Consider the following 27,439-nt stretch of genomic DNA (forward strand, 5'->3'; position numbering starts at 1 on the left):
AGTGGTGAATCACGCTATACCCTTTGGCTATTCTGTGGAAGGATTCGGATTGGTGAATGCCTGACGAACGTTAGCTGCCGTCATTTGTATTGCCAGCAGTGAACTACAGATGCCATGGGGTGACGCGACATCTACATCTACATTTGTACTCCGCAAGCCACCCAACGGTGTGTGGCGGAGGGCACTTTACGTGACACTGTCATTACCTCCCTTCCCTGTTCCAGTCGCGTATGGTTAGCGGGAAGAACGACTGCCGGAAAGCCTCCCGCGCGCTCGAATCTCTCTAATTTTACATTCGTGATCTCCTCGGGCGATATAAGTAGGGGGAAGCAATTTATTCGATACCTCATCCAGAAACGCACCCTCTCGAAAACTGGAGAGCAAGCTACACCGAGATGCAGAGCGCCTCTCTTGCAGAGTCTGCCACTTGAGTTTACGAAACATCTCCGTAACGCTATCACGCTTACCAAATAACCCTGTGACGAAACGCGCCGCTCTTCTTTGGATCTTCTCTATCTCCTCTGTCAATCCGACCTGGTACGGATCGCACACTGATGAGCAATACTCAAGTATAGGTCGAACGAGTGTTTTGTAAGCCAACTCCTTTGTTTGGTGGACTCCATTTTCTAAGGACCAACAATTAATTTTATATGATCATTCCACTTCAAATCGTTCCGTACGCATACTCCCAGATATTTTACAGAAATAACTGCTACCAGTGTTTGTTCCGCTATCATATAATCATACAATAAAGGATCCTTATTTCTATGTATTCACAATACACTACATTTTTCTATGTTAAGGGTCAGTTGCCACTCCCTGCACCAAGTGCCTATCCGCTGCAGATCTTCCTGCATTTCGTTGCAATTTTCTAATGCTGCAGCTTCTCTGTATACTACAGCATCATCCGCGAAAAGCCGCATGGAATTTCCGACACTATCTACTAGGTCACTTATATCGGGATGTTTTTAGTGGTTTGTAGTGTAGTCCCTTACTGCCCTTAATAAAACGCTAAATGGCGAAGAGTATGGACTCTTTTTACAGAATTGTGTACTGCGTACAGTAGAGAAACACCTCGTTGTGTGGACAATAACATTCATGAAATGTACTGACCTGTTCAAAGTTAGAGATATACTAAGTGGAACCCCTGGGGTTAAGTTAGAACTTCGACTTCATTCAAGACACTAGCATCCAACGTAACTACGTTCTCTGACTTCAGCTCTTGAGAAAGTATGAGCTGTCTTCTTCCGTAAATATTTAGATATCCCACAGATTGTTCACAGCACAGTTATAGCAGCCATAAAAGCAAAGGGTGACACACTCCATATTAACGTCCACTAATAGGTATCAGATAGAGTATTTGTATTTAAAATCCATGGCACGTAAATTTTACATCAATAAATACAAGTGAGTGGAAAAAGAGGTGCAAAACTTGGAAAAAAGAATAAAAAGTCAGTAACACCAGTGCTAGCACGTAAGCTTGTGCATATATGACAGATGTAAACAGACCCTATTATGTGTACAAGGTATTTTGTGTACAAGGGACGTCGTCTCCATATGATGATTTTTTATACTGTTGACAGACCCCGTATTTTTAAAAAGACGCTTTTCATCTTACCATATGCAGGTTCTCCTTCATTGGCTTGTGGTATGTCACCACACTACTGTAAACCTTCACGAGCTACAAATTGCGACCATCGGTATTGTTCTGTATTGTAGCGTTATACATGCAGTTGGCCACTTCTTACCTGGGTGTCATTTTCTACGTTTGATTCATCATTTCATGAGATAGTTATTTACCCATAGTTCGGTAAGATTTTTTTTTATATATATTTCATACTATGGGAGCTAGCATACCCTTTAGCTACCATCCCCTCCCCTCCACCCGAAAACGAAGTTCGGTACCTGTAACTTTTATGTTGTAAAGAATTTTTACGTGGTTTGCTGTTTTAGATTTTTGTGTACAGCAATTAAATTTGTACTGGGTTTTGTAATTTTCCTAGGTTATCTGACGACGCCTTGCAATACAGGCGAAATGCGTCGTAAATTAAGATCTAATAAACCCATCTTCTTTGCAGCCACGTCCGAATTCTGTTTACATCTTTGTATATAAAATAAAAGAGCTTTTAGATTTTCTTTCTCGATTTGGCTGAGTGTAGGATGAAATTTTCAGTGCCTGCCATAATTTTGCATAGACTGATACACAAGAGCATCTGCCCATCGCAGTCCAACGATGCTTGTCTACTGTTATCAATAAATAGCGATTTAATCTTACACTTCACTTATGGCACTCGTAACAAATTCCCTTTCTTTATTAAATTCGAAGGAAGTTCTTTCCGGCCAGCATTTTCATAGGGGCGGAAGTGTATAGATGCCTGTCACATATTAATTCCAATCTCTGACGTCAGGCTTGTATGGCACAGGGGACAAAGGCTACTCACGCAGTGGAATAAGCGTTTCAGTTATACTGCTTACTATGTTGAGAAGGGGCTCTGCTTGCAATGAAAACTTAGTAGGTCCTACTATATAAGGAGCAATATTAGAAGCTTGTCAGCTACAAGTGACTGTACTACAGGAAACGTATTTCCCCTTCAACTGGTTGCTTCGTCACGCTATTCAGTTCGCAAGACAATTACTTTCTCGTTCCTGTGGCCCTGTGTTCAGGCGATTGTTACAGACACTCTGCACAATCAACCCCTGTGAGACCCCATCAGACTGTTAGAGACTGAGATTCTGAAAATGTGTACCAGCACGCCCACGAGAACTTTTAAAGTTCAGATCAGTGAAGTCGAGATAGTCGAAACTGCATCGAGATGTAGGTATTGCTTAACTTCTCCGCCAATTAGAGGGTCTACACAAGGGCGATGTACTTGAGGACAATATTATGGAAATGGAAGAGGATGTAGATGAAATGGGAGATACGATACTGTGTGAAGAGTTTGACAGAGCACTGAAAGACCTGAGTCGAAACAAGGCCCCGGGAGTAGACAACATTCCGTTAGAACTACTGACGGCCTTGGGCAAGCCAGTCCTGACAAAACTCTACCATCTGGTGAGCAAGATGTATGAGACAGGTGAAATACCTTCAGACTTCGAGAAGAATATAATGCCAAAGAAAGCAGGTGCTGACAGATGTGAAAATTACCGAACTATCAGTTTAATAAGTCACAGCTGCAGAATACTAACGCGAATTCTTTAAAGACGAATGGAAATGTGACATTAAAAGTAGTAAAGGAGTTTTGCTATTTGGGGAGCAAAATAACTGATGATGGCCGAAGTAGAGAGGACATAAAATGTAGACTAGCAATGGCAAGGAAAGCGTTCTGAAGAAGAGAAATTTGTTAACATCGAATATGGATTTAAGTGTCAGGAAGTCGTTTCTGAAAGTATTCGTATGGAGTGTAGCCATTTATGGAAGTGAAACATGGACGATAAATAGTTTGGACAAGAAGAATGTTGAAGATGAGATGGGTAGATCACATAACTAATAAGGAGGTATTGAATAGAATTGGGGAGAAGATGAGTTTGTGGCACAACTTGACAAGAAGAAGGGACCGGTTGGTAGAACATGTTCTGAGGCATCAAAGTATCACCAATTTACCATTGGAGGGCAGAGTGGAGGGTAAAAATCGTAGAGGGAGACCAAGAGATGAATACACTAAGCAGATTCAGAAGGATGCAGGTTGCACTAGGTACTAGGAGATGAAGCTTGCACAGGATAGAGTAACATGGAGAGCTGCATCAAACCAGTCTCAGGACTGAAGACCACAACAACAACAAATACAACAACAACATGATCAAGTGCTCCGTCTCCCTTGGCAAAGCCATCACCGACTCGTTAAGTAAAACATTTCATTTCATCGCTTCACATCTTGAGACACTGTGGAGAGTTTTACGACTTAGCCCAGGACGTTTCGCCTACAGGCTGATGACAAGGGAACGCCCACCACTACCTGTCTCTTCAGTGCAGTAAAATTCTGGTACTGAAAATTTCTCGTAACACCAGCACCGAGTGTCACCTCATTTGCTAGCGGCCGCGACCTCCGCTGCAGCGGCTGAGTTGTTTGTGGGGAGAGGAATGAATGAAAAACAGCAGTGTCACCGGCCGAAAAATAGCCCAGCATGACGTGGCGACTAAATGCCCGTCCGTGCATACAGTTGTTAACGAATGTTTTCATAAATAAGTTGAAATCCGTGATGTCAAACCATAAGGGGAATTCTTTTGATGACAAGAACAGCTGTTGTACTTCAGAAAAAGAATTAGTTACGTAAATGTCGTGTCGTAACTTCCGGGGACACTGTTCTGTCATTGACAATACGTGTGAGAAGACTACTGCGTACAGGAAGACCGTAACGAACGTACACGGGAAATAAAATTTCACATAATTATGAAGTCATAACTTCCTGTTGGTAAAAAAAAAGCTAAATCCTCTTCCGAAGGAAAAGGCGAGAGAGGATAATTTTATGAAAACATTCTTTGAGCGCTGTAGAACGGCTAGGAAATTATTATACACCAAACGCTGAATGGATATTATGGCATGAACCATAAGACATTTCCTTCTTCTAACTATAAATGTAGAGATGCCACCCACAGTAGCAGCACAAATGATGAATTTAATTCTGCCGCATGTAATTTTCCCATGATCCTTCTCTGCAGTGTGTAAATGTGCCGTTATTCACGCAAGCGCTATGGTGCTTTCTTTTCTTTTCTTTTTTTCAATTTTGATTCTTAACTTCGGGGAATATAGAGAGCTCTTTGAGATCGGGTAGTTTAAGGAGTCGCAATCCATTTCGACCAATTACCATGTGAGGTCGTAATGATGCAAAGGCGCTCCAATTTCGGTATAAATGGGACGTACATTTGCTTTACAAACAAAGGAAATCTCCCAAAAAACTTAGTTGGAGCCGGGGACTTGAACTATTTTGAATTTACTTCTGCGATTATGATGATTATGATGTCTATTATCCATGCCAAAAATTATATATATATATATATATATATATATATATATATATATATATATATATATATGTGTGTGTGTGTGTGTGTGTGTGTGTGTGTGTGTAAACACAAGATATGGAGCTCTCGCAATTGATCGTTTCATTCTGGGCATATATTATAGAACCATTGATAAAGATCACAAGCAAATTATAATTCATGACTGTGAAATTGCCTTGCATTCTATAACAATTTTTGATCGGAGTGCATGTTTTCCATAATAAGCCATAACTTTAGTTTTAACGGTGGATATTTTTAGAGAAAGCTTCCTTATTGATTAGTAAGACTTTATGATCTGCTTACAGCAGAGCGTTCAGATATTAGCTTGCCTGGTAAAATAAATGCATAAATAAATAAATAAATAAATATTTTGATTTTCTTATGACATCATCAATATGGCTGTCGTGCCGAGTTACATCCTTGCCTGATGCCTTGATTTATTATTTTCTCTTCGGTTTTTGAGCTGCCTGTGTTTATGAGTATTTTGGAACTTTCATATAAGTTTTTACTGTATAAGATGTACGGGATAACCTCTTTCTTCCATTGATGTCAATAGTCTCTTCCTACTGATCAAGTCAAAAGTTTTATGGAAGTCAGTAAAAGCAACATGTATCTGCTGATTGGCTTCGCGTTGTTTTTCTAAAATTGTTTTAATACTGAAAATGTTATCGTTCCGGAAGAGTGCTTTCCTAAATCCGCTTTGTTTTTCTCCCAGGCATACACCTGCTATTGTTCTCAAGCGATTATTGAAGACAAGGCACAGGAACAAGCCTCCAGTTTTACATATTTAGCGCTCAATATGAGCTTGAATAACGATAACAACACACAGAATAAAGCCAATAAATGGATCTATAAACAAAACCTTAAAGAGCAGGACGAGGAAAGACATAGAAAAGTTTTACAAAACATCGGCTGGATCTTTCTTCTACGCCAGCGAACCTTGAGCTGAAAAAAAAAAAGACAAAAGCACTATACAGTGCGATGAAATGAGATTTTTCGGACCTGTCAGACGCTGCTCAAGGAGAGATCTGATAAGACATCAATGAGAAGAATTATGAGTAGTTAACTTAAACAATAAAATGGAAAACTGTAGGGAGAAATGGATGCAACATCTTCAGTGCATGGAAAAACATTGTATTCTAATCATTATAAGCAGTACAAGCCCTCGGGAAAGAGAGACGCTGGAAGACCGAGAAAAAGTTTGCGTTGAAAATATAAAATTGGAATAGTTATATTTGTCCAAAGTGAAGAAAAAAAAAGACTGTTAAAATTGAATAAAAATACAAAAATATATGTAAAATGGTACTGTAAAGCACCTATGTTATCTTCGGTTGAACAATATGTCCGAAATGGTGAGCTAATAGAGGGTGTGCTATGAGCGCTAATAGAGACAAGTTGAAAATGAGGGGTCGGTGGGCGGCCAAGGCGGAGGCGTAAGTGGTCACTGAATAACGGTCTGGACCGTTGGACTGTGTCGCTCTCTGCCGCAGCCAAGGAGATAAAACTGTTCTTCAAGGTCTGACGTGCCTTTGTGGTGGGAGAGTTGCTTAAGTGAGAACTGAATGAGACATTTGTAGCGGTGACAGGAGCATGCCTGATAATTGCAACTGCAGTGAGAAATTGGGCCCAGAGGGTAAGTACCGTAGTCTGGCGTATTTCGCGATATAAGGACATGGGTGCATTGTCTGATTTGTCACGTTACGTGAGCACATGTAACAACGGCCAAGCAATACTTCCAGACGCGTTACAACGAGTATAAAGTAAAGTAACTTCAAGGACAGATAAGAATAATTATTATTGATGTTGCGGAACCAGTTCTAGAAGACATAATTATATGCAAGTATTTCACATACCTACACCCAGAAACGCACCTCATAGTGTGTGATGGAGGGTACTTATGACTCTGCTCTCATCTCCCAGCTTTTTGTCCTATTCGCGAATGGTGCGCGGTAAGAATTCCACCAAACGAGAACGAATTTCTATGATTTCTCTGTTGCGGAAATTTCAGGAGACGTAGATGGTACGAAGTAATACATTGATTTTTCTTGCAACGTCACCTCTGAGCGGAATTTTAACCCGTAATCCTATCCATGAATCACAACGTCTCTTTGCAGCGTCTGCCACTGGAATTTGATAAATTCCTCAGCAACACTCTCACGCTTACTGGATGAAACCTTGACGAAAAGTGACGCTCTTCTTTGTTGTGCTAATATTAACCATTAGCGGTCCAAGACTGTCAAGCAATCCTTAACGAATCTGTCGAACGAGTGTCATGCAAGTCACATCCATTGTGGGTGAATTACATTTCCTTGGGATTCTTCCAATGAATGTTAGTCTGCCATGGGATTTTCCCAGAACTTATTTTATGTGGACTACCCACTTTAGGCCACTCCTGGCTGCTACGCCTACTTATTTTACGGTGTTATTTTTTCCAGTAATTTACCACCTATAGTATTGCTGTTCATGTTGTAAATTAATGACCTTGCAGACTATATAAACAGTAACCTCAGACATTATGCTGATGGTGCAGTTATCTGTAATAAAGTACTGTCTCAAAGAAACAGCATACAATTCAGTCAGATCTTGATAAGATTTCAAAAGATTGGCAACTTGCTGTAAATGTTCAGAACAGTAAGATTGTGCACTTCACAAAACGATGAAAACGTAGCATCCTACGATTATAGCATCAGTGTGTTATTGTTATAATTGGCCAATCGCACAAATACCTGGGTGTAACACTTTGTAGGGATATGAAACGGAATGATCAGCAGTTGGTAGACTTCCGTTTATTGGTACATTACTGGGGAAGTACAATCAGTCTAAAAAAGAGATTGCTCACAAATCACCCTTGCGACGGGTTCTATAACATTGCTCAAGTTTGAGGGGTCCGTACAAGATGCAGCTAACAGGGGATACTGAAGGTGTACAAAAAAGGACAGCACGAATGGTCTTCTCTTCTACTCATGGGAGTGTCGCAGAGATACTGAATGAACTAGACTTGAAGATAGACGTAAACTATCTGAGAAAGTCCGTTAACACAGTTTCAAGAACCAACCTTAAATGATGACTCTAGGAATATGCTACAACCCCCTACGTACGAGGGGTGGTTGAAAGGTCCGTGCAATGTCTGAGAGATGCCACCACCGGCGCGTATCGTGCTCATGTTTACTTAATAGCGTCTTTGGAAAGAACGCATACCACGTTTCAGCCATATTGGTCTATTTCTTTGTGTTTGACATTCGTGTGAATCAAGGAAGTCGTGTGACTGTCAAAAAATGAACGAAGAAGTATTTCGTATGGTGATTCAACATTTCTTTACGAAAGGCAAAAAGCCTTAGGAGACTTAAAATATGCTTTATAAACATTACAGTAACTCTGCATCTTCGATTAGAACAGTTTATATGTGGTTTCAAAATTTTTGGAGTGGCCATATGGGCACAAGTGATGCTGAATGTTCTTGATGCCGTGTGGAGGGATTCGCAAGGGATAATCCTCATCGAGTATCTGGAAAAGAGTAAAACTATTACAGGTGCATATTATTCATCGTTAATTGACCGTTTGAAAACCGAGCTGCAAGAAAAACGTTGTCGATCTGACCGCAAAAAAGTCCTTTTCCATCATGACAATGCACCAGCACACACCTCAGCAGTTGTGGACGCAAAATTAATGGAAATAGGATTCCAACTCGTTTCACATCTCTCCTACTCTCCATACTTGACTTCCTGGGACTACTATTTGTTCCCCAATTTGAAGAAATGAGTGGTGGGACAAAGATTTTATTCAAACGAGGAGGTGATTGCAGCAACTAATAGCTATTTTGCAGACTTGGAAAATTCCTATTATTCGGAATGGATCAACAAATTAGAACAGCGTTGAACGAAGTGTATAAGTCTAAAAGGAGACTATGTCGAAAAATAAAGAAGGTTTACCCCAAACACGTAAGTAGTTTTTATTTTTGCTTGGACGTTTGAAACGCCCCTGATCACTCACATAGGTACCGTACTAAAAAGATTAGAAAAACTAAACCACGCACACAGGCATTCAGACAATCATTCTTCCCATGCTCTGCACCTGAGTAGAATGGGAAGAAACTCAAATGATTGGTACGGGACATACCCTCTGCCATGGACTGCCGGTGGTTTGCAGAGTATAGATCTAGACGTAGATGTTGATAATCGAAAATTAACGGGTATTTATGTATAACATGGTACATTCATTTAAGTTAAGAAAGAACTTTCAATCCCTACGGCAAATATTTATCCTATGAACAGTTTTCTGAATTTCGCTACAGTTTTCTGACATTGTAGCGTTCCTACACTGCTGATCATTAAAACTACTACTGCAGGAAGGATAGGAAATAACAGGATTTTACTTGTAACTCTTCAGGCTTTCCCGGCGAGATCTTGACATGTGGAATAATCGGGTCTACTACCGGATATCTGGCACAATATTTCGGCCATGTAACTCGTTGCCTTCTTCAGGTGCTACCTGAGACTGCCGTGTTGGAGGATCTTGTCCAGTATTTATGCCCAGAGGGCGCTGGGTACTCTCTTTGCCGTCCGCGCCCGCCTGGCGCTGCTTGTAATGTGTTGTCTCTTCCCCGGTGTTCCCTCGGACGTCCGCGCCCGACTTGGGCGCCATCTGTGACAGCTCTCTGCGGCCTGTCCTGTGTCAGACGTTCCGTTCGCGGTCCGCGCCCGCCAGGTGCTACTCCTGAGGTTTTTACACCTCCCTGGTGCTCCCATGGACGTCGGTGCCCGTCTCGTCCACCATCTGTGGTCGTGGCAGTTGTCTGGGGCCGGACCCAGCACCCTCTGGGCATAAATACTGGACAAGATCCTCCAACACGCCAGTCTCAGGTAGAGCCTGAAGAAGGCAACGAGTTACGTGGCCGAAATATTGTGCTACAACGACACAAACATCCGGCAGTAGACCCGATTATTCCACATGTCAGGGTTTTACTTGTTGTGTGTGTACATTGCAACAGAAAAATACGTGGTTTGAGAGTGAACAGGTGTGAAATTTAGTACATAGAGCCGCGACCTCTGGCAGAAACCACGACTCTAACACGTCTGGCCACTGACAAACTACACTTGGATGAGAGGTATCGATACATCACTCTGTGTTGCATCAACTCTACGCCGGCGTACAATTCACTCGGAAATCAATGGCCAAATGTTTTGAGTAGGCCAGAGGGCTGCACAACGCGCTGGCATGTGCTGTTTGTCGAACACTCTGTATAGAGGTAGCTCAAGACAGCACGGCAGACCCCCTGTCTTGCATCATTTTGTAGAAAGGTAACGCCGCGAAGATCTGGGAAAAAGGGCACAGTCACCGACCTTAACATGGCAGAAACGTAATGGATGCTGCCGAAGTTAATGGGAATAGGAACCGGAGGTAGTTGTGTTGTGTACACAGAGGTACCCCATCCAGTCATACCAAGTGGTGAACCCGTTTGACTGTGGCGAATGCAATCTCGTAAAATTCAGTTCTTCTCTTTTATGGCTTTTTACCACATGGTGTGGTTTTCTTGATGTATTATGTTTCTACAATGTCTGTCTTTTTTTCCAGAGTTTGTAATTTGCCACCACATACACACATAGTGAAACCGTGACAGTGGCAGCTCAGTATACAGTGCTTCACAGTGAAGAAGATAAGGAAAAAAGAAAACGTGAATGTGGTTGAAGACGAAAAATTGTGAAAGGAAACAGTTACTGTAGTAACATAATACATCATGAAATCCACACCATGTGGTAAAAAGCCATAAAATGAAAGCCCTCTGAAGATGCTGCAACTGCAATGAAACATGTTTGGGATAAAAACAAAATTGTGTTTTGCTAAAGGCGGATCCCATCCAAAAACATAGGTATTGTTAAAGCAAACACGGGAAAAAGAGAGTCAAACCCAAGATGATTACCGTAGAGTGTTCCCAGATTGCCAATCTTTAAAGTCTGTTGTTCAAACGGCTCTCAGCACTATGGGACTCAACATCTATGGTCATCAGTCGCCCTAGAACTTAGAACTACTTAAACCTAACTAACCTAAGGACATCACACAACATCCAGTCATCACGAGGCAGAGAAAATCCCTGACCCCGCCGGGAATCGAACCCGGGAACCCGGGCGCGGGAAGCGAGAACGCTATCGCACGACCAGGAGCTGCGGACGCGTCCGTTTACTGCCGGAAATATCCGCAGGACGAAATTATACGAGACATTTTTGTATTGCTAGTATGTGAGGAATAGCGCTGCCAAGTCCGAGTGCGCGATTTTTTTTTCACCCTGTATACTGATAAGTGGAAAGTGTTCTAAAGTGGAAAATTAAAGTGTAATGTGTGCACAGAAATCACATCCTCCTTGTTAACAAGAAATTAGCTAGACAAGTCTGATATTGCCGTTGTTCTAACAATATAAAACCGAACGTGACTAATGATGGAAACACGTATTTCAGTGTCTGCCTACAAAGCACGAGTATTGGAAAGCTATTGATACAGCTGCTGATACTATGTACGCACAAACAGAGAACTTGACTGCTTCCTTTTCGGAAGTATTACTAGACAGAAAATGCGAAACGTTGTAGTATCTTTGGGTAAACCGCCTGAACCGGTGTTGAAGCTCCATTTCCAAAAAAAAAAAAGTGTGTGAAATCTTATGGGACTTAACTGCTAAGGTCGTCAGTACCTAAGCTTACACACTACTGAACCTAAAGTATCCTAAGGACAAGCACACACAGCCATGCCCGAGGGAGGACTCGAACCTCCGCCGGGACCAGTTGCACAGTCCACGACTGCGGCGCCCGAGACCGCTCGGCTAATACCGCACGGACGCGGGGAGGTGTGCCGGCACCAGATCGAATCCCCTTGGTGGATTAACTATGAGAGTCGGAGTGCCGGACGGCCTAGATGTGGTTTTTAGTCGGTTTCCCACATCCCACTAAGTAAATACCAGGCTGGTACCCAAATACTGGCTCAGTTACACAGTTCGCAAAAATGTAGATGGAAGAGCACCCTGCCAACCCTTAATTTAACGAAGCAAGATTCGTTCATAATCGATCGTGCGCATATGCGGCACAAAGGCACCAGAAAAATAAGGTTTGATATACACTCCTGGAAATGGAAAAAAGAACACATTGACACCGGTGTGTCAGACCCACCATACTTGCTCCGGACACTGCGAGAGGGCTGTACAAGCAATGATCACACGCACGGCACAGCGGACACACCAGAAACCGCGGTGTTGGCCGTCGAATGGCGCTAGCTGCGCAGCATTTGTACACCGCCGCCGTCGGTGTCAGCCAGTTTGCCGTGGCATACGGAGCTCCATCGCAGTCTTTAACACTGGTAGCTTGCCGCGACAGCGTGGACGTGAACCGTATGTGCAGTTGACGGACTTTGAGCGAGGGCGTATAGTGGGCATGCGGGAGGCCGGGTGGACGTACCGCCGAATTGCTCAACACGTGGGGCGTTAGGTCTACACAGTACATCGATGTTGTCGCCAGTGGTCCGCGGAAGGTGCACGTGCCCGTCGACCTGGGACCGGACCGCAGCGACGCACGGATGCACGCCAAGACCGTAGGATCCTACGCAGTGCTGTAGAGGACCGCACCGCCATTTCCCAGCAAATTAGGGACACTGTTGCTCCTGGGGTATCGGCGAGGACCATTCGCAACCGTCTCCATGAAGCTGGGCTACGGTCCCGCACACCATTAGGCCGTCTTCCTCTCACGCCCCAACATCGTGCAGCCCGCCTCCAGTGGTGTCGCGACAGGCGTGAATGGAGGGACGAATGGAGACGTGTCGTCTTCAGCGATGAGAGTCGCTTCTGCCTTGGTGCCAATGATGGTCGTATGCGTGTTTGGCGTCGTGCAGGTGAGCGCCACAATCAGGACTCCATACGACCGAGGCACACAGGGCCAACACCCAGCATCATGGTGTGGGGAGCGATCTCCTACACTGACCGTACACCTCTGGTGATCGTCGAGGGGACACTGAATAGTGCGCGGTACATCCAAACCGTCATCGAACCCGTCGTTCTACCATTCCTAGACCGGCAAGGGAACTTGCTGTTCCAACAGGACAATGCACGTCCTCTTGTATCCCGTGCCACCCAACGTGCTCTAGAAGGTGTAAGTCAACTACCCTGACCAGCAAGATCTCCGGATCTGTCCCCCATTGAGCATGTTTGGGACTGGATGAAGAGTCGTCTCACGTGGTCTGCACGTCCAGCACGAACGCTGGTCCAACTGAGGCGCCAGGTAGAAATGGCATGGCAAGCCGTTCCACAGGACTACATCCAGCATTTCTACGATCGTCTCCATGGGAGAATAGCAGCCTGCATTGCTGCGAAAGGTGGATATACACTGTACTAGTGCCGACATTGTGCATGCTCTGTTGCCTGTGTCTATGTGCCTGTGGTTCTGTCAGTGTGATCATGTGATGTATCTGACCCCAGGAATGTGTCAATAAATTTTCCCCTTCCTGGGACAATGAATTCACGGTGTTCTTATTTCAGTTTCCAGGAGTGTATTTACGTGGCTCGGTCCTCAACGAGTCAGAGTTACAACGTTGGCATCATTGCAGTCACGAAAATGTTTGAAGGACGCGTACTTTTCTGCTCCGAAGTACAGTACGCGGACTCGCAGATGCATTGCTACTGTGTGTATTCTTCTCAGCAGTGGACAGCAGGAGAGAGCTTTGATCCTTGGAACACTTTTAAGATTTTTGCCTGTAATAGAAGTTTAACACATTTTCTCACATGACAGCATTCACTTTTCTTACACCAAAAATAAGGCTTTACCAAAAGTGAAAAATGTTACCACGTCATGTACCTAGAAACTATTGAAATGTACACGCGTTACAGTATTGTCAACACACTACTGAACAGTCTGTCTGTTACATTACTGCTCTGCTACAAACCAATAACCAGTAAATGAAATAAAATTAAGTAGAAGTCAGAAACCAGTTTCAAATTAAACACACTTTGAAATGGAAACTCTTCGAAACACAAATTTCCATTTCCTAGATAGATAAAATTATTAACACATCAAAGAAATTCAATTCATTTATAAATATTACACGTTCCTTAATGGAAGAACTTCTGTTTCATGCTACAGGTTAGTGCATGAACCACAAAGTTTGGTTTAACCGTCCACCCTGTATACGAGGTGTCTCAAAAATGCTTTTACAAGCTTTGGGTCATACCTTACACTAAGACAAGAAAAAAAGATGTGTAGTAAAGGTGGGCTCTAAAATGAATGGCTTAAGAGCTGCGAGCAGTTACTCAATAGAAGAGATGTGTTCCACAGTAGCGGAGATGAGCAATTGCCCATAGCTCTTAAGATTTGCATATTAGAGCCCACGTTAACTAGATAGTTTTTTCTTGTTTTGTTAAGGAACCAGTCCCCATAGTTTGTCAACGTGTTTTTGAAATGATTTATAACAGAATTTTGCTTTGCAGTAAATACTGTAACTCAAGAATTAAAATTTTCTTTCAGGCAGCTTTAACATATTATACGGCACTTGAATGCATAGAACTCAAAATATCTATAAATTCTGAAGAATAACAATAAAAACAGAACAGAAAATTGCGTATGGCAGTCTCTACTGCGTACATCTTAATGTGTTTCTAAATTCGGTCACTACATTGAAACGCCGACCATTTTTAGGAGCACTATCCTGAAGGTAAAACCATCTCCCCTAACAAATGCCGTAGTGGCGACCTCTGTCTTGCAGAAACCACTGCAACTGGCAAGGGAATGCCATCAATGGCGTTTAGAGTGGTAGACCGTAAGTATTTGCGGTAGGCTCTCTACAATGTCAGCTAAAGATGTGTTAGATGTTCCAGTAGTGATCGCAGTGCACTAGTTTGAGTCGTTGAGTGGCAAAGTCGATAAACAAGAAGAGTGATGCTTCTTTACTAAAACTACGCGAACGCTATACATTGTGCTGTGCGTGTGGAGAACTCAGCTCACCACACGATATTGTTCGGCAGTGCACCAATAGGCAAATTCTTGCAGAGGAGAACAGGCTGATAACAAAACAGTCTTCCCTTTCCTGCCTTTAACGTGCCTTTATGAGCTGTTCGGCAAGTTAATCACTGGATTTCCAATGTTAGTGGTAGAGGGTGGCCGGATGCCGCCTTGTCGCCACCCCCTCCCTTTCCCCACTCATCCATCCATCCCAGGAGGGAAGTGTGTACCTAGGCTGCCTGCGTCTTTCCATGTGAAAGTGTCAAATGTTTTCTAAATGTTTGAGAATCATACAACTGAGGCGGGAGGTGGGCGCCATCCCAATATTCTCGTAGTCGAGTGTGGGGAAACCGCCTAGAAACAACATCGATCCGCTGGACGGATTCTATCAGGGCCCAGCACGCCTCTCCGAATCGCGAAAATAGCTATCCGGAAGGGTCTGGTGACAAGGCAGTCTGCAGCACTACAATGAGTTTGACTCAGTTGTCTTCTGAAAGGCGGAATATCAGGCTAGCCTATCTGGTAAAGAAATAGACTGGAAGAAACCGTACATCATGTCAGAGGGACACACTAAGACCAACCACGGCGTCCTTCCTGGAGCAGGATTTGGAGATGATCCTCGGTGAAAATCAGGAAGTCCCAATCTGCTGTCACCCTACCAACCCAGACAACCTCGTAGCCAATTTCTGTTTGCGCCAATCTTTAATGCCCAGAGTCAGTTGGATAGTATGGGCCATACGAAAGTCGGATGAAATGAACCATATAAGTAAGGTTTTAATTTGTTTTTATGGTCGAGAGAAGTGGTCCGAGACCGCAATGAAGCAAGCGGTTGCATGGCGCAATGACCGAGAAACCTGCTACTGATTGTCTTAACCTTCCTAGCACTGCACTGCAAAGGAGATTAACATCATCGTAGGGAACCAACAGGCACCTCAAACTGGGCATTTTAAACCTTCAGTTGTGCTTGTAGTACGCATGTAATATTCAGATTCCACATCAAAGCCTCTAGAAAAGACTGAGCTTCAAAAGCTATCATACTATGTGGCAGAAAATTTAAAACTGCCTCACTGGCATAGCTAAATGCAGCAGAGCTGCGAAAGCTGTAGCTGAAGAAGTACGGTGTACGTCCTCGCAATGCTGCGTTTCACAGTTAAAGTACAACCAAACAAAACCTAACACCACAGAACACAAATCTCTGGTCGTTGAGTGGGTATCACTGTTCTCAACACTAAGTACCTTGAGTGAAAGGAACAAATTTATTTTCAAGCACACACACAGCGCTGCCGTCGACATTTTCACTGGTGTTTACATATTTTCAGTGGTATATAGTTAGAGACGTCAGTGGGCGTGAGAAATCAAACGAGAAGCGACTACTCTGCGGCGACCCACTGAAGACCATGGGTCGCCTGAACCAAAATACTCCGATAATATTCCTGAACAGTCGATACATTTTTTTTTTAATCTTGAATGCTTGGTGCTCCTCAGAATTAATTTTTTTTTGTAAATGGACGTCTTGTAAACACCAAGAGCTGCAATGAAAACGTTTACTTGCCAAACCGGTTTTTCGGATGTACAACCCATCATTAGTGGCACTTGATACAGAGGAACAAACAACTGTATATACAAAAATTTCTAACAGTATATATGACAGCAGGAAGATAAGTCTACCTACATTATGCATCTCTGTATCAATGACATGCGTGTCACTTTATACGATATGATATGAGAGCCGTCATATCACATAGCACGCAGGTGGTCGTGTATGTTACTGCTGTCAAATCTCAGGCAGCGACGATTCTTGATCACGTGTGACATAACTGTTACATACTGTAAACATGGAACTGACTGGTCAAAGAGTATACATTATTTGTCTTTTGTTATTTCTAAGACCATATTTATAAACGTCTGTGAGCACTGAGGTAAAAATTTTCGCTCTATGCGCTCCTAAATCATAAATATAATCTTCGGAAAATCGGTTTATGAAGATAGGATACAGAATAGATATAAAATTGCAAGATAATCCAACACATCACATCAAATTAGATAATTTTATTTACATGATTTGTAAAGACGCAAATCCCAACTTATTCGCTTAAAACACTGTAGATATTTCGTGTATAAGCCTACTCTGTAACTCTGTTTGTTCATTAAGCATGTTGGTCGTTTGCTTTGTGACATGGGTAGATACAGAGTGGGAATAAAAGTGGTCCAGACGAGTAGATACGATTGGACGTAATTGTACGCATATCACCAAACCCCTACAGTTACTTTCAACAGGAAGGAGCAGCTGCCCATACAGCCAGCCCAACCTCGAAGCACATCTTCAGAGTTGTTAGGAGAGATCAGTCAGGTCGCTGCACTTGCTGGCCACCCAGGTCACAAGATCTCTCAGCGTGCAGTTCCTTTGTGTGTGGTTCCCTCAAGTCTAAGGTGCATCGCAACAACCCTCACAGTCTTCAAGAACAGCAGCAGAAGATTTCGGATGAGACTGCAGTAATTGCAGCAGGCCAGCTTCGATCCGTCTTCAGTAACTTGCTGACCGGGCCCCAAAATGCAAATCGATGAATTACGATCACTTTCAACATATGTTATAGGCAGGTTAGTACTGTATTTCCTTTCCTCTACTGTCTTTCTTTGTGCCCTGGGACACTTTTATTTGCCCCTTCCTATATTATGATTTCTTCCAGAATACCTAATGATTTGCCGTTCTCTACTTTATGAATAATATTGATGTTTTATTAAAGTCATTAGCAGAATGCTTGTATTCTCTTAAATGAGACGAAATACCGGCTTCACTAACGTTAATACGTTCTCTAAGTCTCATTCGGAAGTTCCTCCCAGTTTACGCAAAACAAAATTCATCACATTCACTATGCATTACATTATATACCCCTGATATATTTTTTGCTCTTATCTGCATCGTGTGTAGGATGTGATCCTATATTGTTCTCTGGCCTGAAGCCAATCTGCAATCTCATTTTTTCAAAACAGATGACTGGGTATATTTTGTGATCTGGGAGGAACACATTACTGCTGAAGAGTCTTAACAAATCTCTGTTTGTAATGCGAATTCTGTCAGACACAGGGGATATAAAAATGGAAAAGCCGGCATACTATGCTTACTTTCATTCCATAAAGTCATATGGTATTATTTTTTGGAGTAATTCATCAAGCCAGACTAAAGTTTTCCGGACACAGAAACGTGCAATAAGAGTTATATGTGGTGTGAACTCAAGAACATCCTGCAGAGGCCTGTTTAGGGAACTAGGGATACTAACTACTGCTTCCGAATATATTTCTTCCTTAATGAAATTTTGCCATTAAAAATACATCACTTTTTCAAACCAAGAGCCCAGTTCATGGAATCAATACTAGAAATAAGAACAATCTTCACAAGGATTTAAAATCACTTACTCTTGTACAAAAAGGTGTGCATTATTCAGGAACACACATTTTCAATAATTTGCCAGCAGCTATAAAAAGCTTAACAACCAACGAAATTCAGTTTAAGTGAAGCTTAAAGTATTTATTGGTGGCCAGCTCCTTCTAATCTAACTTCTGCACCATACAAGTCCAGTAATGTGTTCATTGTAAATAAGTATTGTAGTTGTTCTATTATATGGTTATTTTCTTATAAAAATTTTTAATTCAGTGCACTAATGTGATCTTAGTAAATGAGTGTTATAAAATGATCCCTTCATATAGTGTTGATTAAAAAAATAAAAAAAGGAAGATGATCATTCCACGTGGGACCTGTGGAAGATACATTAGCTTATTCGTTTTAGTTGTAAAATTTGTCATGTATTATAGTTTTTTGACATGTTCTACATCCTGGAGGACCTCCTCACTCCTGATCGATTGGAATGAAAGCAAATCTAATTTTGACGGGAATGTGACAACTTATCTTTATATACACTACTGGCCATTAAAATTGCTACACCAAGAAGAAGTGCAGATGATAAACGGGTATTCACTGGAGAAACATATTATACTATAACTGACATGTGACTACATTTTCACGCAATTTGGGTGCATAGATCCTGAGAACTCAGAACCCAGAACAATCACCTCTGGCCGTAATAACGGCCTTGATACGCCTGGGCATTGAGACAAACACAGCTTGGATGGCGTGTACAGGTACAGCTGCCCATGCAGCTTCAACACGATACCACAGTTCAGCAAGAGTAGTGACTGGCGTATTGTGACGAGCCAGTTGCTCGGCCACCATTGATCAGGCGTTTTCAATTGGTGACAGATCTGGAGAATGTGCTGGCCAGGGCAGCAGTCGAACATTGTCTGTATCCAGAAAGGCCCGTACAAGACATGCAACATCCGGTCGTGCATTATCCTGCTGAAATGTAGGGTTTCGCGGGGATCGAATGAAGGGTAGAGCCACGGGTCGTAAACATCTGAAATGTAACGTCCACTGTTCAAAGTGCCGTCAATGCGAACAAGAAGTGACCTAGACGTGTAACCAATGGCACCCCATACCATCACGCAGCGTGATACGCCCGTATGGCGATGACGAATACACGCTTCCAATGTGCGTTCAGCGCGATGTCACCAAACACGGATGCGACCATCATGATGCTGTAAACAGAACCTGGATTCGTCCGAAAAAATTACGTTTTCCCATTCGTGCACCCAGGTTCGACGTTGAGTACACCATCGCAGGCGGTCCTGTCTGTGTTGCAGCGTCAAGGGTAACCGTAGCCATGGTCTCCGAGCTGACAGTCCATACTACTACAAACATCGTCAAACTGTTCGTGCAGATGGTTGTTGTCTTGCAAACGTCCGCACCTATTGACTTAGGGTTCGAGACGTGGCTGCACGATCCGTTACAGCCATGCGGATAAGATACCTGTCATCTTGACTGCTTGTGATAGGAGGCTGCTGTGATAGAGCACGGCGTTGCGTATTACCCACCTGAATCCTCAGATTCCATATTCTGCTAACAGTCATTGGACCTCGACCAACGCGAGCAGCAATGTCGCGTTACGATAAACCGCAATCGCGATACGCTACGATCCGACCTTTATCAAAGTCTGAAACGTGATGGTACGCATTTCTCCTCCTTACACGAGCTATCACAACAACGTTTCACTAGGCAACGCCTGTCAACTGCTGTTGTTACCGTATCAGAAATCGGTTGGAAACTTCCTCATGGCAGCACGTTGTAGTTGTCGCCACCGGCGCCAACCTTGTGTGATGCTCTGAAAAGCTAATCATTTGCATATCACAGCATCTTCTTCCTGTCGATTAAATTTCGCGTCTGTAGCACGTCATCTTCGTGGTGTAGCAATTTTAATGGCCAGTAGTGTAGTTGTTCCCTTTTTTCTAAAGTGATCTGATAGCTATTATTATCTGTGTTTCCTCTTTTTGTGTATAATTTCATAATTACTTAGGATAATAGCCATTCTTGGTTGCTGCTCTCTCTAGTATATGTAATTCAGCATTAACATTCGGCTCGTATAAACAGTATTTGGTTAATCTGTTGATGGCCGAGCGGAAATATGTCTATTTATTGGACCGTGCATGCAGGAACTGCTGTGAATTATGCAGTCAGGTGTAGTGGATCTGTGGTATAGGTTGTTAAGGTGGGTATTTCCTTCTCGTTTAACTGTCAGGTCCAAAAAGTTCTATGGTGAAGGTGATGATCTCATGTCACTGATTAATTCGTTGGTTACACGTGTTACCTTCGTCAAGAGTGCCTTCGGACTACTTTGGTGTACGATCCACATAACGGCGGCGGGACATGCCATTTTTAGGCAGTCGTCGCCATTTTTAAAAAAAGTGGTCTAAAAACAATATTTGCCGGTGTATTACGGATTCACCATATACACCACCTGATATTACAAGTTGTGCCATGTAACACTCCTCTATAATTGTTTATAGTTTCGTTTGAAATTCGAATCTAGTTTTCCCTTATGGACCCCATGGTAGTTTGGACAAGATCACATTGTACATGTTTTCTGTTTACATTTATCTTCTTGTTTCATGGCTGACTGGAAAACTGTTGTTGCTTTAATAGCGTGAAAGTAAAGCAGCGATCCGTTTTCATAATAAAACTGCAGAGTGCACTGAAGAAGACTGTTCTTCATCATCCTCTGTAAAACATGAGACCCGAGTCGCCAGAGAGTTGGACCACGCTCCGCGCTTCTCAGCGCCGACACTACTCCCACCCTAATGGGTATAAAAGCTGGAAGCAAGCCTGAAGCTAACAGTCTGGTCGTGTAGCCAGCTGTCACGCTGCCAGTTCATGCTCCCTACTAGCGTTCCTAGCCTTTTTATGACCGTTCTTCCAATAACCTCGTTTATTGTCCCTTTAGCATTCTTTTATCTTTCACCATTTACCTCCTTTTATGATAACGATACTTCTATCGAATGTAATATCTATACATTTATTGGCATGCTGCCTTCTTCCAGTGGGCATAAATCTGTTTTACAGTTAATGAAAATTTTCTCGGGTTATCGCCGAAGATACTCGGACACTTCGCCTGAAGATGACGAATTGGTAACTTGCCGAAACCTCGCGACAACACGTCGTCACGACTCTGCTGTTAACCCGAGAAGATTTCATCATTTAAAGTCGTCGAGAAAACTTGCAATCCTATATAGGTTTATAATTATTTCTCTTCCGTTAGCTGTCGTAATTCAGGCTATACATTGCCCAGTCACATTAATGTTACCAACTGTCAAAAGCCTGAATAACCGCCTTCTGCAGCGCAGACTTGCAGAAAAAGACTCAGTGAGTTCCTGGAAGGTCCCGACAGGCACATGGAGCCATTCCGACTATAGGGCCTTGGCCAGCTCCGCTAGATTTCTCAGTTGAGGATCCGTGGTGCGAGCAGCCCAATAGAGGTGGTCCCAGGGAGTCTCGATCGTGTTTAAATCCCTGGTGTCTGGAGGCCAGAGAAGCACGGTAGGCTCGTCTAGGTGCCCTTCGAACGGCGCACATACACTGCGAACTGAGTAACACGTTGTAGTGTTCTCCTTGTAGACGCCACCGTGCTGTAATGCCACTTCCTCGACGAAAAATTAAAAAAGAAAAAATAGAAACCAATACTCCAAAAATTTTCCCGAAACAAGTTCCAAATTCCACGAAAAGTGAACAAGTAACCACACTTCCATTTTACACTATAATTTGGATAATAACCAGTAATTGAAACAAGAATCTTATACTTAGTAATTTATCAACTTACAAAAGAAAGATAGAATCTCAGTAAATCTCAGTAAACTCAAACTCAGTGTCATAGTAAATCGCAAAATCATTATAATTAAAATTAGCAAAGTAGAACCAACGATCTCAAAGAATACTTCGTGTGAGTGCTCTTTGAGAATTGTGAATAATGTCTAAGGAAAATTTGATCCATTGTCACTACGTTACGAGAGTTAGCCGAAGCTGGTCAGACTTGTTTGAATACTCCTATATACAGGCGCGGTTAGATTGTTTTTCGAGGGTTGATAATTGCGATCTACTATGACGCAGTGAAACGAAACACTGACTTCAACTGTAACATCGTTTAGAAGTCAGATAGAGAACTATCTTATATTAGACCGAAGTGACCTTTTTAATTAGATAACTCGAACTCAACTCTAGTTAGGCATTGAACAGTGATATACACTTAGCTTCTTTCTTAAATTGCAAATGGACTCTGGAACTTGGCAATAGCTTTAAAGCAGATAATTTATAAATTCAGCCCCACCCTCTCCCACCACCACCTGGGAAAGCTTCTTCCTCACGGCCTTGTTAGGAAGTGATTGTTATTGTGAAATAAACCACCCTTTCGTGTCAATTTACACATTTGTGATTCCAAATTACAAAATTGTTTAGAGACATAACTGTGATCTTTTTCACGCTGCGATAATATTTGACGGAATCGCTCGGTGCATATATAGAAACTCTTTGACTTTAGAAAGCAATCGCAATGTTACGACTTATTAGAGATTTGAAATTACAACCAAACTATGGAGAGGTTGGTGTCGGTGGAACTAAATTGAACTTATCATTAATATTTTTATAGCAACTGTTAAACCATCGAATATAAACGAGTTAATTACGACGAGTAGCGTAATATTGCTCACAACTGGTGAAGTAAATATCACGGACACGTTGAGAGTTCAGTTTAGCACTGCTTTTTGTAACGTCGTCTTTACCTAATAACAGTCATCGCTCTGCCGACTTCGCCGAGTTTTAGCCAGGGCTGATCAATACTAATCTATCAACTACCAACTAGGAAAACCGGTGACGTTACAGTGGCGAGGAAAATCAAACTCCATGCAGGGGTGGATATGTTCCCCAAGGATGGATGCATACTTGTGTTGACCCATTGTGCCTTCCAGGATGACGAAGACATTCCCCAGACCATAACGCTCCGTCCTCCGGCCTGGACTCTTCCAAAAATTGTCGCAGGATGTTTCCCATCAGTCTGATGGCGCATAAAATGCAATTCATCCGAAAGAGCCATATGTCGCCGCACAGTGAACGTCCAATTGCGATACTAGAGTGTAAATTGCAGCCTTCGTCGCCGGTGAACAGCAGTCCGCATGGGTGCCAGAATTAGGCGCCTGCTGCGGAGGCCTACTCGCAGCAACGCTCGCTGAGTGGTCATTGCGGAGATACTGTTCGTATTGATTTTAATTTTAAAAACCAACAGCCTCAGCTGGAATGTTTGCCTAGATTTACGTAGGTTTCAGTCGAGATAACCCAACCTTCTTCAGAATAAAAGTAACTACCGTTTGTCCATAGTGGACATCGTCAAGCTGAAACTACAAATCCATAAATTAAAAACTTATCTGAAACTGCCTCGGCCCCACTTCGCGTCCGCGATGCAGCAGCCACCCGTGCTGTACTGGAGCTGACTGTAGCGTCATGAGGCCCGCCTAGGCGGACACAATACCTTGCCCTGCGCATAAACTGTGTGATGGGTACTTGTTGGGACAAGACGGGAGCCTAACTCCTGACCTTGAATTTAGTAGTAACGTGAAATAAAAGAAAGGTACAGCTCAGGAAAAGGGCGTATATGTTATCCTGTGCAGAACGTACTTAGATCGACTGTCTTAACATTTATGAAGTATTCGTTGGTCATGATATGAGGAAGAAATCACGTGCTTATAACGTATGACCTGTCTAGGAAAATTTTGTGCTTCAGCACGAAGATTAATCACTTAAAAAGAACTTAGAAGTGGGAAGTATACTATAAAGCCAACATCGTCATTATTATGACTAGGTCTAAAAAAAATTTTGAGATGTAAATCTTATGCATCTGCTTGGCTGTGGTTACAATGCATGAACGTCCTATTGACGTAGCACACAAATGGTCATGAATGAACTTATGAACAAGTCTACATGCAATCTGTAACATCCGGAAATACGAGCCATATAAAATAGATGGTCATTATTCAAGATTAGTATATTTAACCTGAAATGCTCTAGAATCAAGTCAAAATAAACTAATGCACTGTTGGTAGCCCCTTGGTCCATTTCGATCTACAGTTGCTCAACAGCGACCCATGTATTCGCCCTTACACATCTCAGCCTTCGTTTACCCCAGTCATCTACTGCCCATGGTACACTACAGTTGTCTCGGCGCCGGTTTTGGATTGTGCCATTTTACCATGCACTGTAAACTTTAACAACGGCGGCACGTGAACAGTTTACAAACTTATCAAACTTATCTGTTTTGAAACTGCTTCCACCTTTGGCTCAAAAGCCCCCTTTCGGACGTCAGATAAATGCTCCGTTTCCACATTACGACAACGCCTCCACTGTTATGCCTTGCCTCCCACCCCCCCCCCCCCCCCATCCTCCCCCGACACGCTTTACATACCCTCAACTGCCAGTGCCGCATGCCGCCATCTGCCTTCTGTCAGTAATTATTGCAGGTTACTGCTCGCTGATATATAACATACATTTATATGACTGAATCATGTATTTCAAGACCACGTTTAGCTTGCTTAACGTGTGTAATGAGAATAGAAATATTGTTATCGATTTAGACACCGCAGCCGCCTGAAGTGGCCGAGCGGTTCTAGGCGCTACAGTCTGGAACCGCGCGACCGCTACGGTCACAAGTTTCAATCCTGCCTCGGGCATGAATGTGTGTGATGTCCTTAGGTTAGCTAGGCTTAAGTAGTTCTAAGTTCTAGGGGACTGACGACCAAAATAGTTAAGTCCCATAGTGCTCAGAGCCATTTGATTTTTAGAAACCGCATGCCTCTTAGATTCAGGAGACTGACACGATTACACACTTACATGCCGTAACGTTAAGGCCATGGACCACCGTGTGATAGTATGCCACCTGGTGGCCTTGCGGAAGTTGGTGCAGTAAGGAAAGTATAAGGAGCGATCACAGGATCCGTTTGACAGCGGTGCTGCTGCGTATAAGCAACTTAGCACGGCTCTGTTGCGGGTATATAAGCACCGACGTGTAGTCAAAGGATTAATGTGGCATTTGTGTCCTTGCGACCTGCGAGTGGTACATGCAGAAACGTTAACTCCGGCGACGTTACCACCAAATGCGTCCAAACATGATCAACGTGAGTTATTCATTTCTTGGCTGCCGAATGACAAATACCGGTAGACATCCGTCGGAGGATGAAGAATTTTTATGGAAAAGCATGTCTATTGAAAACCACCGGTGTGGAATGATACGCCAAGTACTGGCTGGGCGAATCAAATGTTCAAATGTGTGTGAAATGTTACGGGACTTAACTGCTAAGACCATCAGTTCCTCAGCTTACACACTACTTAACCTAAATTATCCTAAGGACAAACACACATAACCATGCCCGAGGGAGGACTCGACCCTCCGCCGGAAGCAGGGGCACAGTCCATCACTGCAGCACCTTGGACCGCTCGGCTGGCTGGTCGAGATTCGACAAATGACGTCCCCGTGTCGCAAATGTGAGACTCACTCGAGTACCCGCCCTACGATCCTGATCTTTCCCCATGCAATTATCACCCCTTTGCTCCGTTAAAAAAGGGCTTGAAGGGTCGACGGTTCCTCGGTTGGACGATTGCCTCAACGCTCACGGCGACTTTGCCTGATGAGCATATCAATTCTGGGCTGTACAGCCTTCGAAAGGCGTCCTTTTGATCACCCTTTACATACAAGCGGAGGAGAGACGAATGGGGTATCATTCTCGCGACGATACGGACCGCGAATGGGAAAATCCATTGACGTACGATGAGCGGTTTCGACAAATATGAAATTGTTATGGCTCAGCGCCAGAACTGAGGCTAGACAGAGGATATAGTTGAATGCCTTGAGGTGTCCAAGTCCCTTTCTTCTTATATACCGGATGTGATATACGCTAGATTAAATGTGAGTAGAGGGCCAATCTTAGTCTAGTTGATAAAGCTAGCTGCTGAAAGACATTCTGGTATTTAAGATGGACAGGCAAGGACGTTTGAAGATGGTTCTTGTGTTCCAAAATCCGTTAACGTAACAAACATGGCAGCGGCCAACATTTTTGCAGGCCTCTGTATGCCAATCTCTCTCTCCCTGCCACTCTTTCTCTCTGTAGTAGAACAACTTTTAGAAACTTGGACCACCTCTTTTTTGCACAATGAGGCAGCACAGCTGGCGTCAGTTTTCCAGGAAGGCATTTAATTTTTATAGTCACATTGCATTACGTCATGTGCACTTCTGGCCCGCTTTAAAGACCTTTTAGTTTGGCAGACGGAATGACACTTTCCCATGTATCTTTGAAAGAGCCGAGTACAGTCAGCAAGACAGGGGACAGCAACATGGGTCTCACGTTTTGTCAAGCTGTTGTCTTCAAGTTCAGCTATGAGACTAAACGTTGTTCTGACGATAATAGAACTCGTACAGCCGTCCAGCTTCGTTCCCAAGTTTCCGGTACACTGAATGACAAAGCTGGCCTCCTGCCTTCCGTGCTTCTCGATCTCTACAGTAAATTTAATGTTGGGCTGGACACATCGAAAGAAAGCAAAGACAGATGCGCGACGCGGGACCGGCAGTTTCAAACGTGCCACCCGCCCCTGACGCCACCTGACGTCACCGGTAGTGTCACGGGCAATAGCTCCGCTAGCTGCCCGGGTCACTTACGCTCGCGCGCCACATTGGATCGATCTGATTGGCTGCCGATGGTGATGTCATCATGCCTATACAAGCGAGAAACAGTAGCAGCCACGGCAGTCAGTGAGCTACTGACGACGATGGCGGAGATGGCCATCGAAAACTCGAGGATTTTATTCGAATTGACGCGGCTGGAAAACCGAGAACGTTTTATTCAAACAGCTGCGGAGCCTGACGGAGAAGTTAATAACTGCATTAACTATCAAGGTACGTGGAAATTTTACTTTGATTACGACGGAGATATTTCTGTTCCGATGAGGTTACATACCTGTCGCCTAATCAGGTGTAGTGTGACAGTAAACGGGTCAACGTGCAAGCGAGTGAGACAGGAAATGCACACGTACTCACTTTCTATACCTCCACGTACTATT

General features: G+C 43.3%; 1 protein-coding gene across 6 annotated transcripts in view; it reads right to left on the bottom strand.

The window, feature by feature from the left end:
* LOC126283962 (aquaporin-like) overlaps window positions 1-27,439 on the bottom strand; it is a 388,928-nt gene that overhangs the window by 305,133 nt on the left and 56,356 nt on the right. The window lies entirely within an intron of this gene.

This window comes from Schistocerca gregaria, chromosome 8, assembly GCF_023897955.1.
Source record: "Schistocerca gregaria isolate iqSchGreg1 chromosome 8, iqSchGreg1.2, whole genome shotgun sequence".
In the NCBI taxonomy this organism is placed as follows: Eukaryota; Metazoa; Arthropoda; class Insecta; order Orthoptera; family Acrididae; genus Schistocerca; species Schistocerca gregaria.